Raw genomic sequence first — 14,981 nt, forward strand, 5'->3', positions numbered from 1 at the left:
TGTGTTTACAGATCCCTTCAACCTGACATTGCTACATTCTGACGCACCACGGCCAAAATGCCACAGTTTTCAGTTTCTGGCACAGGAGCCAATATTGATCCACTGGACCTTGATATTAATTCCTCCTGACTTGTAGTGTTCAGGAGAAGGTTCACAAAATTAACTAATCTTGGCGCCCCTAGAATTACCCACCAGAGGGGAATGCACTAAAAACCCCTTGAAATTCAATGTTGCTGTCATCTTTGTTTCAACACTTTTGCTGGTGATGCAGAGCCCACAAACCCAACCCTTCGATTTTAAATTAATCAGCATTTTTACCTGAGACTCCTTCCCAACCATTGATCATTATTTGGATTTAATATTAACTTTTGGATGACCTGTTAATGCCAGAAGGAAGTAAAAATTAAATCTTTTTTCTGAAAACAGCCTTCTCCTGGTTACAGTCCAAGGATTCATTATTTTCTTTGTGTCTTTAGTAAGCATTACTATACAAATGTGGCAATGTGTGTCCAACACTGACACTATGTTTTATTGGGTGTTTGTTTTACCCATTATGCAGTCTTGACTCCAATCAAACAGAATGGACTTAAGTGAAACTCTGCCACAGGTCACATGAACAAACCTAAAAAAGCTGGTTAAGGGCACTGCTTTTCCTTGGCAACGATTTGCATTTGAAAACAAGTGTGGAAATTCAGGATTTCTGCAGGTCTGAAGGGCCTTCAACAGCATTAATGGACAGAAGTGGAATGGATCGCTTAGAGGTTAGCCTGACAGCACCAGGGACCCGCGTTTAATTCCACTCTCGGGCGACTGTATAAACTCCACACTCATGTTCTGCCCGTGTCCATGCAGGTTTTCTGTGGGTGCTCCGGTTTCCTCCCACAGTCTAAAGATGTGGAGGGTAGTTGGATTGGCCATGCTAAATTGTCTATCGTGATCAGGGATGTGCAGGCTGGATGGATTAGGCTGGGAAATGCAGGGTTACAGGGATATGATAGCGGGGGGGGTGGGTCTAGTTGGGGTGCTCTTCGTGTGGACTTATTGGGCTGAATGGTCTGCTTCCACATTGTAGGGATATTATTATCCAAATGGGACCAGCCAGAAAGACTCCATTTACCTTTTTTAAATTCATGGTCTTACAGCCTGCCCTTTCGGATGTATGCATCTGTACACATGTACATGAGCACACAAAATCTTAGCAGTTTCATAACCATTTTGCTCCTGTACATATGATAATGTAAAAGAAAGGGAACCTGCAGAGAACTTGAAACAGTCAGTAAAAGACAAGTCACTTAAATGATGCTGTGTCTAAAATGATTTCTCATTTCTGCCTTTACTTTCTCTAGTCAACAGAAGGGTGCAACTATCTCTGCCTTTTAAGTGTAAACTCCGAACTGACCCAGGGTGGTACAGAGGAGGAAATGTATTTTAAGTCAACATCATTAATTAGGCAAAGATAATGTTTTGATAAACCCATCCTATGAGCAGAAGCAGGATATGAAAAAGTGCTTGTAGGAGGCACTGCCCTGTCTGCCTTGATGGAATTGCTAGTGGCGCGCACTCTGCTCACAAGCTGCAGAAAACTAAATCAAGCAATTTGTTAGCTGAGTCTTTGGCCCATTCTATGGGACACCCAGAACAAGGGCACCATAACCATGAAGTAACCAAGGGCCATTCCGGAGGTATTCATGGATATCAGTCTTTAAATATATTTTCTTTCCTCATATAAACTAAAGCTGTGTGGTACACCAGGACAAAACCAGCAGTTAACTGTGATCTGAATGCAAAAATTGTCAAAGGATGAACTCTGACCTCACTTCAAGATTGATACGAAGCCTCCAATAATTAGATTATGAAGTGAAGATTTACGAAAACTATACTTCCAGCCTTTGGATTACAGACTATGATTTGATGAAAGCTTTTCAGATTTTGAAAAGAATTGATTAGTTAAATTGAGAGAAGCTTTCTGCACTCATGAAGCTATCTCAGAGGAAAGAACCAATCTCCAAATTCAAGGTCAGAATTGAGGAGAAAAGTCAGAAAGCATTTCTTCACTTACAGGGTGATGCCAGTTTGGAATTCGTTCCCCGAAATGGAAATTGATGTCAGGTTAATTTGTACTTTTAAATCTGACCTTTCACAGTCAAGGATACTAACGAAAATGGAGCCTAGTTGTATAAATGGAGTTGGTCAGTCCTGATCTCACTGAATGATGAAATATGCTTTTAGGTTGAATACAGAATATGATTTGATGAAGACTTTTCAGATTTTGAAAAGAATTGATTAGTTAAATTGAGAGAAGCTTTCTGCACTCATGAAGCTTTCTGGATGTAGGTTTGCTCACTGAGCTGGAAGGTTCATTTTCAGACATTTCGTCACCACACCATCTTTAGTAAGCCTCCGAATGAAGCACTGGTGGTAGCCCGCATTCTATTTATATGTTTAGACTCCCTTGGATTGATGTCATTTCCTGTGATGACGTCATTTCTTATGGTGATGTCATTTCCTGTTCTTTTTCTCAGGGGGTGGTAAATGGGACCCTAGTTAATATGTTTGTTGATGAGTTCTGGTCGGAATGCCATGCTTCTAGGAATTCTATTGTGTGTCTCTGTTTGGCTTGTCCCAGGATGGATGAGTTGTCCCAGTCAAAGTGGTGTCCTTCTTCATCAATATGTAATGATACTAGTGAGAGTGGGTCATGTTTTTTTGTGGCTAGTTGATGTCATGTATCCTGATGGCTAGTTTTCTGCCTGTTTGTCCAATGTAGTGCTTGTTACAGCTCTTCCAAGGTATTTTTAAATGACAATAGTTTTGCTTGTTATCTGTATAGGATCCTTCAAGTTCATTAGCTGCTGTTATAGTGTATTGGTGGGTTTGTGGGCTACCAAGATGCCAAGGGTTCTGAGTAGTCTGGCAGTCATTTCCATTTCTTTTGTTCCAATTTTGTTCTTTTTACAGTGCAATCAGACCAACTGAGCCAACAACATTTCTTTCATTTGGCCAGTTGTAGCACTCATGTAGATTACACTGTCAGGGTAATTGTGAAAAGGATGGTAATTACAATAACTATAAAAATGTAAAAGTTGGGAACAGGAGGAAGTTAATTTGACACCATGCTCTATCATTCAATGGATCATAGCTGATCTGACTGTGACCTTAACTCTACATTGCTGCCTGCCCCCCATAACCTTTGACCCTAGTAGATCAAAAATTGACATTCTCGAGAAGGTTTATTTTCCATTCTCAAGAAGGTTTCTCGAGAAGATTAAGTAGCTAATGAGGGCAAGATTTCAAAGAAGGATAGGTTTGCTTTAAGACTATTAAGACTAAGACTATAATTATGTTTACAATTGGAGGGAGATTTAGGATTAGCCTGTGCATTAGGACAGGATGAGATTGAAGGTGCAGCAAGAACAATGATAACATTATACTAAAATAATATTATTCTGTCTAGTCAGAGACCATGCACTGTGCATATGTAAATAATGGGTGACTTGGTGTTGAGATACCAGCTTCTGTGCAATTATTTCAAGCTTGAGCCATCAGGAAATAGTACAGAGAAAGTTAGCAAAGACTAGATCAAGTCTCACCTACTGACAAGGGAGAGATTCCATCTTATGACCTGGGAAACAAGCAGTCAACATTGGACTCCAGATACAAGTTGAACCCGTAAAAGACCATAATACCTAGGAGCAGAAATTAGTACATTCAGCCCATCGTGTCTGCTCCAGCCATTCACTTATGGCTAATAATTTTCTCAACCCCATTGTCCCACTTTCTCCCCATAACCCTTGATCTCCCTGATATTCAAGAACCCTGTTTATTTCTGTCTTAAATATACTCAATGGCCTGGCCTCCACAGCCTTTTGTGGCAGTGAATTCCATACATTCAACACTCTCTGGTTGAGGAGGTTTCTCCTTACCTCCGCTCTAAAAGGTCTTCCCTTTACTCTTAGGCTGTGCCATCGGGTCCTACCAATGGAAACATCTTTGCAACATCGACTCTGTCCAGGCCATTCAGTATTCTGTAGGTTTCAATTAGATTCCCCCCTCATCCTTCTAAACTCCATCAAGTATAGACCCAGAGTGCCCAAACATCTTTCATATGTTAAGCTTTTCATTCCTGGGACCATTCTCGTGAACCTCCTCTGAAAACGCTCCAAGGCCAGTACATCCCTCCTGATTGGAGCCTAATGCTGCAAATAATACTCCAAACGTGGTCTGACTAGAGCCTTATAGAGCCTCTGAAGTACATTCCCGGCTTTTATATTCAAGTTCTCTCAAAATAAATGCCATAATTGCATTTGCCTTCTTAACTACAGACTCAACCTACAAGTTTACCATGAAAGAATTCTGGACTGCAATTCACAAGTCTCTTTGCACTTCAGACTTCAGAATTTTCTTCATATTTAAAATATAATCCATGCCTTTATTCTTTCTACCAAAGAGCATGATCTCATACTTTTTCCCACGTTGTACAATATCTGCCACTTCTTTGCCCACTGTCTTAGCCTGTCCAATTCCTTTTGCAGTCTCCCTGCCTCCTCAATACTACCTGTCCCTCTACTATCTTTGTATTGTCTGCAAACTTTGCCAGAATGTCCTCACTTCCTTCATCTAGATCATTCATGTTTAAAGTGAAAAGTTGTGGTTCCAACACTGAGCCTTGTGGAATACCACTTGTCCTCAGCTCCCATCCTGGAGATAAAAGTGGGGAGAACTTTTATCCCCACTCTCTGCCTTCTGCCAAACAGCCAAACCTCTAACCATGCTAGCACCTTGCCTCTGACACCATGGGCCCTTAACATACTCAGTAGCCTCCTGTACAGCACCTTGTCAAAGGCCTTCTTGAAGTCTGGGTAGATAACATCCATTGGCTCTGCTTGGCCTAACCTGGTCATTACTTTCTCAAAGAATTCTAGCAGATTTGTTAGGCATGACCTATGCTTGATGAAACCATGCTGATGTTGCTCTATTTTACCATACACTTCCAAATATTCAGAAATCTCATCTTTCACAATGGATTCCAGGATCTTACCCACGACCAAGGTTAGGCTAATTGGTTTGTAATTTTCCATCTTTTGTCTTGCTTCCTTTTTAAATAGGGGTGTTGTGTTAATGATTTGCCAGTCATCTGGAACTTTCCCTGATTCTAGCGATTCCTGAAAGATCACCACTAATACCTCCACTATTTCTTCAGCTATCTCCCTTAGAACTCTGGGGTGTAGTCCATCTAGGCCAGGTGATTTATCCATCTTCTGGCCATTCAGTTTTTCTAGCACCTTCTCCTTAGTGATGGCCACCATACTCAGTTCTGCCCCCTTACTCTCTTGAATATTTGAGATATTACTTGTGTCTTTCACATGAAGACTGCCACAAAGTAATTATTCAGTTCTTTGGCGTTTTTTTTGCTACCACTACTATCTCTGCTGCATCATTTTCCAGCGGCCCAATGACCAATTTTTCTTCTTTTTTGCCCTTTATATATCAAAAGAAACTCTTACAGTCTTCTTTTATATTACTGGCTAGGTTACTTTCATATTTAATCTTCTCCCTCTTTACTTCTATTTTTGTTGCCCTCTGTTGGTCTTTGTAAGCTTCCCAAGTCTCTGGAATCCATTACTCTTTGCCACATTATATAATTTGCCTTTATGCTATCCTTAACTTCCCAAGTCAGCCATGGTTGCCTCATCCTTCCTTACCATGTGTCTTTTTCCTCGGGATGAATCTCTGCTGTGTCCTGAATTACTCCCAGAAATTCCTGCCATTGCTGTTTCATTGTCTTTCCCACTAAGCTCCTCTCCCAGTCAATTCTACCCAACTCCTCCCTCATGCCTCTGTAGTTGCTTTTATTCAGCTGTAATACCGTTACCTTTGATTCTACCTTCGCCCTCTCAAATTGCAGAGTAAATTCAATCATATTATGATTACTGCCTCCGAAGGGTTCCTTCACCTCAATCTCCCTTACAAGTCTGCCTCATTGACCAACACTAAATCCAGTTTTGCCCGTTCCCTGGTGGGCAGAGCCATCTTGTAGACATTTCACAAATTCTTTTTCTAGCAACCCACTACCAACCTCATTTTCCCAGCCCACCTGTATATTGAAATCCCCAATGATCACAGTAACCTTGCCTTTCTTACAAATTTTTTCTATGTCCTGGTGTATCTTGCGCCCAGCTCCTAACTACTGTTTGGAGGCCTGTTCATAACTCCAACTATGTTTTTTTTTACCTTTTGTGGTTCCTCATTTCTACCCACACAGATTCGACACCTTCTGATCCTTCTTTGTTGCTTACTATTGATTTAATTTGATTTCTACTAATAAGGCAACTCCATCCCCTCTGCCCACCTGCCTATTTTTTGATAGGATGGATATCCTTGAATATTCAGCTCCCAATCCTGATGTCCTTGCAGCCACATCTCCATGATGCCCACCAGATCATACCTGCCAATTTCAATCTGTGCCACAAGCTCATTTACCTTATTCCTTATACTGTGTGCATTCAGACATGACACCTTCAGTTCTGTATTAACCCTCTCTCTTCTCATTGTCATTCGTTTGTCCAGTGTGCTTGAAGTCTGATTGCTAACTCTTTCCATAGACTTGGTCCTATTTGTGTCTGTGCTGGAGATTTTAATAGCCACTCCTGAGTTCTGCACTCTTACCTCCTTCTTTAATTCAGGTTTTCTAACTTCTCCTGTAACTGAGCAAACCCCTCCCCACCCCCACCCCCGCCACTCCACTATTTAGTTTAAAGCCCTGTCTTCAGCCCTAGTTATGTGATTCACTAGGACTCTGGTCCCAGTACTGTTCAGATGAAGACCGTCCCATTGGAACAGGTCCCACCTTCCCTAGTACTGGTGCCAATGTCACATGAATTCAAACCTATTTCTCCCACACCAATCTTTGAGCCATGCACTTACCTGCTTAATCTTATTGACCCTGTGCCAATTAGCTCATGGCTCAGGTAGTTATCCAGAGATTATTACATTCTTGGTTCTGCTTTATAATTTAGCTCCTAGCTCCCTTAACAAAACCTCTGGCCTAGTTTTATCTATGTTGTTGGTACCTACATGGACCACAACCACTGGATTTTTACTCTGCAGCCCAAAAGAGATATCCCCAATCTAACCACCAGGGAGGTATAGCAACCTCTGGGACACTCAATCCTGATCAGAGAGAACAGTGTCTATGTCTCCTAACTATACTATCCCCAATACAACATTTCTCTCCTCTCCCTACACTTGAATGGCTTCCTGCACCACGGTGCTACGGTCAGTCGGCTCATTCTCCCTGCAGTCTCCATTCCCGTCAACACAGGGAGCAAAACTCTTAAATCTGTTGGACGAGGACTGGGACCGAGGCTCCTGCAACTCCACCTCCTGGATCCCTCTATCTGCCTCTCTCGCAGTCACACCTTTCTGCCCCTGAGCACTGGCTGAATTTGAGTTAGTCAGTCTAAGGGATGTGACTATCTCCTGAAACACAGCATCCAGGTAACTCTCCCCCCTCCCTGATGATGTGTCATGTTTGAAGCTCAGATTCCAGCTCATCGACTCTGAGCCAGAGTTCTTCCAGCAATCAACATTTACTCCATGGTCACTGGGATCCACAATGGGATGCATCAGCTCCCACATCATGCAGAAACAACATGTCACCTGACCATCCGTCCTTATTTAATTAGTTTTGATTTTTTAAAACTGTTTTTGTATTTCTGCAAAAGGAAAAGGTGAAAATATTTACTTGAGCTGCATAGCTCTGGGTTGAGAACCTGAAAGAATCTTTACCTTGATTAAAAATGACCTTTTTTTGGCTGTGAAAATGACTGTAAGTACAGTAAAATACTTAAAAACAAGATAATTCTTCATAAAATAATTCAAATCGATAACATCAAGACAAGTTGAATGCAGATTTATTTTAAATAGGTGATTTTGAGATAAAGAAAGTAATTGTTTTAAAGTTGAAATTATTTTTTGTTGTACAACTAAAATTCCATGCACCTTTTACAATTATAAAAAGTGCAAATGAACTAGGGTGAAGTAGAAGTTGTGCAAATTATTAACATTGTTAAAAAGGGTGGAAAACCCACCAAAAACAACTCCAGACCTCCAATTCATTCTTTACATCTTAGATTGATTAATAATGACAATTTATGGGGTGGCACGGTGGCTCAGTAGTTAGCACTGCTACTTCACAGCGCCAGGGACCAGGGTTCAATTCCAGCCTTGGGCGACTGTCTGCGTGGAGTTTGTACATTCTCCCCTTGTCTGCATGGTTTTTCTCCGAGTGCTCTGGTTTCCTCCCACAGTCCAAAGATGTCCGGGTTAGGTGAATTGGCCAGGCTAAATTGCCCATATTGTTCAGGGATGTGTAGGTTAGGTGCATTATTCATGGGGATGTGTAGGTTAGGTGCATTATTCATAGGGAAATGGGAATGGGTTGGGTTACTCGTCAGAGGGTCAGTGTGGATTTGTTGGGCCGAAGGGCCTGGTTCCGTACTGTAGGAATTCTAGATAATTTAAAAAGAATTTTTAAATATCCTTAAATGATTGAAATTGATTTCAAAGCTTTATTGAAGAATTATCTTCACAATAAAAAGATTAAAATATGCTTTGACAACTCTAAACAGAAAAAAACAAAGCAGATTTGAAGAAAGAAGCTGTAAATCAGTTTTTAAAAAAATAGTTTAAAGAACTATAAGAAGATTGTGTCTTCAATAGATTCAACGAAGGGATACAGTTTCCAGGCGAACCTTTTGACAACTTCATCAATGGTGTTCATACACAGCCTGAATCTGGTGAATATAAAGCATTACAAATAGAACTAAAGGACAGAATTGTGTTCAACGTTCTCATCTTTATCAGGTCTTTTATAATGAAATCAAGGTCTCACATTGTAAATGGCTATCCAGACTGTATTAAATCCACTGGAAGTCTGAGAAAGAGAGGGACAAATGTACTCCAGAAGACTTTCAAATTTTATCAACTTCATAAGGTGCAAATATCTCAAACAGTCACATGACAAAGAGTGTTCAAATATTTGATACTCTGAGTAACTGTCCAAGATATTGAGCAAAAGAAAAGTATTTGAAGCAAAACAATCTCCAGCTCTCTGAAAAGAATATCACTTTTGCAAGAAAGTGAACATTTATTTTAAAAATGTGTGAAACACAGAAATACTACCTATATAACAGAGAGAGTACTGGCAACATCTGCAAAGAAATCAATACTTTATATCAAACATAATTAGAAATAAAAGATTCCTGAGGTATATTTCCATTGGATCGTGTATCCATAAATTATGACATTCCTTCTCTAGAAAAAAACACCACAGCAGCTCCTGTCAGAAATGGGTGACCGATCTGAATCAGGAATAACAGAGTTCATCCATGTTGGTGTACATTCTACTTGATGCAGGATCAAGTGACAGCGCATTACCTGACTGACGTCCTTAACAGAAAAAGCTGAAGATGCAGCCTACTGATTTCATGCGACATAGGGAAGACAGAGCAATCCCTAAAGTTTGAAGGAATGGTAGAAATTTCTTTAAGACATAAAATCTTCAGTTTGCAGAACATACCCAGAACCAAAAGACTTCACCTTTGAGCCAGCAGTTATGCTTTGCTTTAAGCATCTTGAACTTTGAGGAAGGATTCCAACCATCCAAAAAGACGTGGATCATTGACCAACTTGACATATGTCAACAAGGAGACCCTACTGGTTTCAAAAGAACACTGGCTAAATCCAGAAGTAACCATACGCCAAATAAGACCAGCGATTAGTATTAACCAACTGTTTCACATTACCAACACGGAAAAGACTACTAATTTCACTGTGCTTAAAGAATTGTTTATTTGTTCCTTATTAATGAAATAATCTTCAGGATTTGTCCTCCAGAAAGTCTTTGTAGAACTTCCATCTGAAACCACTGGTGAATTCTTACTACATTCAGACCAGAGAACACAAACATTCAGAGAAGGGATTACCACCAAGGCACACTCAATGCCATTGGCAGTGAGGAAACCAAATAAAATGATGATACTGACTGAAGCAACATAGCTAAAGGTCTTAGTGGAAGTTCCTCACATAAATCTAACCCATGATAAAGTCAAAAGAAGAGTATTATTTATTTCACCAACTCAGTTGCCTTTGATTACACACATTGAGAAAACTAAAAGTTCTCCAGAGAGAACAACAGTCCATCAGCAATATCCAAACAAAAATAAAAAAAAGGAGGGTTGAATTTTTTCTTATGAATTTTGAAGTAGCACCTCACAATGAGTTTTCTCTTTCAGGCCTATGGTTATGATAATGAAGCAACAATGATCACCTGATCTGCACATTTAATAAAGGACGCCATTGGCTCCAACTTGCCTGTTCAGGAGAACAAGTGCCACATTCTTTGGCAAAAATAGAGGTCAGTGGGAAGGGGGTCTTATGAATAATTGTAAAAGTATCCCAATTAATGCAATACTTTAATTAAACCACTTAAAGATAGAGCCTAATAATCATTGTGTACCCCCAAAGAGCTGGTGCTTCTTCTAGTTTTCATTTAAACTTTCTCAAACTGATGTAGAGTTGATCAGCTGACAACAAAGGTGAATAGCGCCACCATTAGGTTACAATGCCATCTGCAATTCATTGCAGTCTGAACGTTTACCAGTAGAGGACACTCAGTACATGCAGTACAGTGAAATAGATAGTGTTAGAAACATACAATGTGCCCTGCTCTGCACAAAGTATATTCCAGTGAAGTTTTCCTGGAATTGATCATTTGCTTTGCAATGTAGCTGGAGTTGGATGCCGAACCATTGAATTTGCCCCAACCCTTCCCAGGTCAGAGACTCATTGAGATACCTGAAAAAAGGATTCTCCTGAATACTCAACAGTATTTCCCGTTGTGTTACTAGTTGTCCTGCTTGTGTCAATCCCAGTTTACTGTACATAAAACCACATCTATTCATTATCAACTGGTTAGCAGCAAATGAGACAATGTGGAAAAGAGGTGGGTGATGCTACAGCTTAGAACTAAATGCTGCTTTTGACTAAAGGGGTATTGGGTCAGAAGTTCAGCTTAGCATCAACTATACCAATGTTCTGAAGAGTTTGGTTCAACTGCAGCAAATGGCTGGGGAGAATTGTGGTGAGAGTCAAAGATGACAGTTATGCTTCTTCTAATGTTTAGCTAAAGAGAATCAAGGCTCATCTAGGATGGGATGTTAGGTGAGCAATCTGACAATCCAGAGCCAGTTGGAGGAGTCCAGTGAAGTCTTGGAGATGGTAATGCTGGGTGTCAAATTATGAAGTTGGCTCTATGCCAAAGGGCGCCATATCAAGGACAAAGAGGTAGCAGTGCATGGTGAGGCAGTGAAGCCATTGTTGGTGATGTTCTGATCAGTTGGATTAGTGTAAAATTAACCTGTACAACAGAACAGAGGACTTAGGCGAGGTGATGTTATCAATTACATTCAAGACTATAGTGAATTCAAAGTGGATGAGATGGGATACTGCACCATAGTTAAAGAATGTCACTTTTGACTTTGGTTTTGGTCTCTCAAGGACATTGGAGAGGAAAGGGAGGTTGGAGACTGGACATAATTTTCTCAGAGAGAGTGGTCAAAGATGAGCTTTTTGAGGATGGGACAATATGGGAGTTTCAAACAGAAGGGAAATACAACTTCAAGAGACAAAACTATTGCAATCAAAACTAGTATGGGGCAAGAAAAACAAAGTATGTGTTCATTAAAATGGGATAAATGTAGCTGGTGGTCAGTATCATGGATGAGATCAAGCCCAGAGAGAAATGAGGGATGACGAAAATTACTCAAAAATCTGAGCTCAGGGTTTTGGAAACAGCTGGCTTTCTAAAGCAAGTTTGGTAGAAAAGGAGAAGGAAAGCAGCAGGAGATCCGATAATTTCAATTTCATGAAATAAAAATGCTGTGAGTTATTTCCACTTGTTGGGCATAAATGTGGGGGTAAAGGGAACATAAGTTGTGAGTAGACCAGAAAATGGAAGCTAGGGGGTCATCTTTGTTCTTGAAGAGTAAGTGGGTTTGACAGAAAATGGAGACCTGATTTTTGACAGAATGCAGTTAGTGTTGGATTGTTAAATTCATTTATATGTATATTCTTTGGCACTTGGAGCAAAGACTATTCAATTCAATGGGCAAAAAGTAGGTACTGCAGATGCTGGAGATTAGAGTCAGGATTAGAAAATGGTGTTGGAAATGCACAGCAGGTCAGGCAGCTTCCGAGGAGCGGGAAAATCCACTTATCAGGCAAAAGCCTTAATCAGAAATGAGGCCTTATTCAATGCCAGGTGGCCTGCCCATTGCTGTGGGTCTGGAGTCATGTATAGGCCAGATCAAGTGAGGACAGGTTCCTTCCCTAAAGGGCACTTGTGAACTAGATGGGTATTTAACAACAACAAGTATGGCTTTGTGAAACTTCTAAATTTTTATTAAATTCAATTTCTCCCATTGTAGGCTTTGAACCCAGTACATCCTCTGAATTACCAGCTCAACAACAACTCCACTCAGCCATAACTTCTCATGGGAGGCAAAAGACTACAAAATATATATTTTGTTTGCATCTGAATAGTTCCATTTCTATGGATTGAACTAATGGAAGCAACAGCAGCTCCATATGACAACCCAGTGCCAGATTCTCTAGCTATCAGCTGTTAATTAGATTATGTGTAAACAGGTAGCAGGTACTCACTGAAAGATGATTTGTGTGAATGCAGAGAGACAGTAACTATGTTGCCTGATGGATAAGGCTTCTAACATTGGTGTCCTTATATTTTATCAGAAAATTGTAAAGAGACACTTGTGGACATCGACAGCATGTATGAAAGAATTAAGAGCTAGTCGCTGTAAGGATTTACTTTGTAAGTAAGTCTAAAAGTGAGTAAAGGTTGACTTTTGATCTCCTTTAGTAACTGGCTATGAAAAGTTTAACATCAGCCACCAAGCACTGTATATGAGCATTTCCTTATTAATTTGACTTGAAGCAAGCAAAATATTGCTAAAACCAAATAAACGTTATGGTGAGAAAATTATGATATACATGTACTTCTTTTAGTGATGTCAATGGCAAGTCTTCATTTATTGTCATCCAACCAGAGTTGGCGAGGAGTAGCCATGACTAAATCTAAAATACTCTCATCTGTTTCTAGTACTGACTTGTACATACACTATATAACAATTAAAACATGAACTGCTCTACCTCATCTAGTTATAACATTCCCGGACGTGTCCTGTTGCATTCCTCAACAACTCTGTCATCCATTGTGATAACAGCTTGCCTTTCTTAATTATTTTCCTTAGAAGACACATTGTATTTTTTGGGAATGGTTTCAGCAGAACACATTTATAACCCAGTGTGGTTTGCTGTTCCAACAAGTGAATGGATTATGTTAGAACATAGAACATTAGAGCGCAGTATTGGCCCTTCGGCCCTCAATGTTGCACCAACTTGGGGAACCAATCTGAAGCCCATCTAACCTAAACTATTCCATTCTCATCCATATGCCGATCTATACACCATTTAAATGTCCTTAGATTTGGTGAGTCTATTACTTTTGCAGGCAGTGCATTCCATACCCCTACTACTCTCTGAGTAAAGAAACTACCTCTGACAACTGTCTTATATCTATCATCCCTTAATTTAAAGCCATATCTCCTTGTGCTAGCCATTGCCAATTTGGAAAAAGACTGTCACTGTCCACCCTACCTAACTCTCTGATTATCTTATATGTCTCAATTAAGTTGCCTGTCAACCTTCTTCTCTCCAATGAAAACAGTCTCAAGGCCCTCAGCCTTTCCTTGTAAGACCTTCCTTCCATACCAGGTAACATCCTAGTAAATCTCCTCTGAACCTTTTCCAAAGCGTCTACATCCTTCCTATAATGCAGTGACCAGAACTGTATGCAATACTCCAAATGTGGCTGGACCAGAGTTTTGTACAGCTGCAACATGACCTCATGGTTCTGAAATTCAATCCCTCTACCAATAACAGCTAACACACCATATGCCTCCTTAACAACCCTATCAACCTGGGTGGCAACTTTTGAGGATCTATGTACCTGGACACTGAGATCTCTCTGCTCACCTACACTGCCAAGACTCTTACCGTTAGTCCAGTAATCTGCATTCCTGTTACTCCTTCCAAAGTGAATCACCTCACATTTTTCCATATTAAAGTCCATTTGCCCAGCTCTGCAACTTATCTATGTCACTCTGCCACCTACAACATCCTTCGTCATTATCCACAAGTCTACTGACCTTAGTGTCATCCACCTACCCTTCTATGCCCTTATCCAGGTCATTTATATAAATGATAAACAGCAGTGCCCAAAACAGATCCTTTCGGTACTCCACAAGTAACTGAACTACAGGATGAATATTTCCCATCAATCACCATCCTTTGTCTTCTTTCAGCTAGCCAATGTCTGATCTAAACCACTAAATCATCCTCAATTCCATGCCTCCGTACTTTCTACAAAAGCCTGCTGTGGGGAATCTTACCAAACGCCTTACTGAGATTCATATGCACCACATCAACCGCTTTTCCATCATCCACCTATTTGGTCACCTTCTTAAAGAACTCAGTAAGGTTTGTGAGGTACAACCTGCCCTTCACAAAACCAGTCAACTATCCCTAATCAACTTATTCATCTTCAGGTGATTATAAATATTTTCTCTTATAACCCTTTCCAATACTTTACCCACAACCGAAGTAGGGCTCACAAGTCTATAATTTCCAGGGATGTCTCTAATCCCCTTCTTGAACAAGGGAACAACATTTGCTATCCTCCAGTCTTCTGGCATTATTCCTATGGACAATGGTAACAAAGATCAAAGCCAAAGGCTCGACAATCTCCTTCCTGGCTTCCCAGAATCCTAGGGTAAATCCCACCTGGCTCAGGGGATTTAACTATTTTTACTCTTTCCAGAATTACTAACGCCTCCTCCTTA

The 14,981-nt window shown here is 40.3% G+C and overlaps 1 long non-coding RNA gene across 1 annotated transcript in view; it reads left to right on the top strand.

Moving 5' to 3' along the window:
• The window catches only part of LOC132827099 (uncharacterized), a 30,915-nt gene extending 18,070 nt beyond the window's left edge, over window positions 1-12,845 (top strand). Inside the window, exons 2-3 of the long non-coding RNA XR_009645974.1 lie at window positions 10,296-10,417; window positions 12,489-12,845. This is a non-coding gene — a long non-coding RNA (uncharacterized LOC132827099). The remainder of the gene's footprint in view (window positions 1-10,295; window positions 10,418-12,488) is intronic.
• The last annotated feature ends 2,136 nt before the right edge of the window (window positions 12,846-14,981 follow it).

This window comes from Hemiscyllium ocellatum, chromosome 24 (genome assembly GCF_020745735.1).
Source record: "Hemiscyllium ocellatum isolate sHemOce1 chromosome 24, sHemOce1.pat.X.cur, whole genome shotgun sequence".
In the NCBI taxonomy this organism is placed as follows: Eukaryota; Metazoa; Chordata; class Chondrichthyes; order Orectolobiformes; family Hemiscylliidae; genus Hemiscyllium; species Hemiscyllium ocellatum.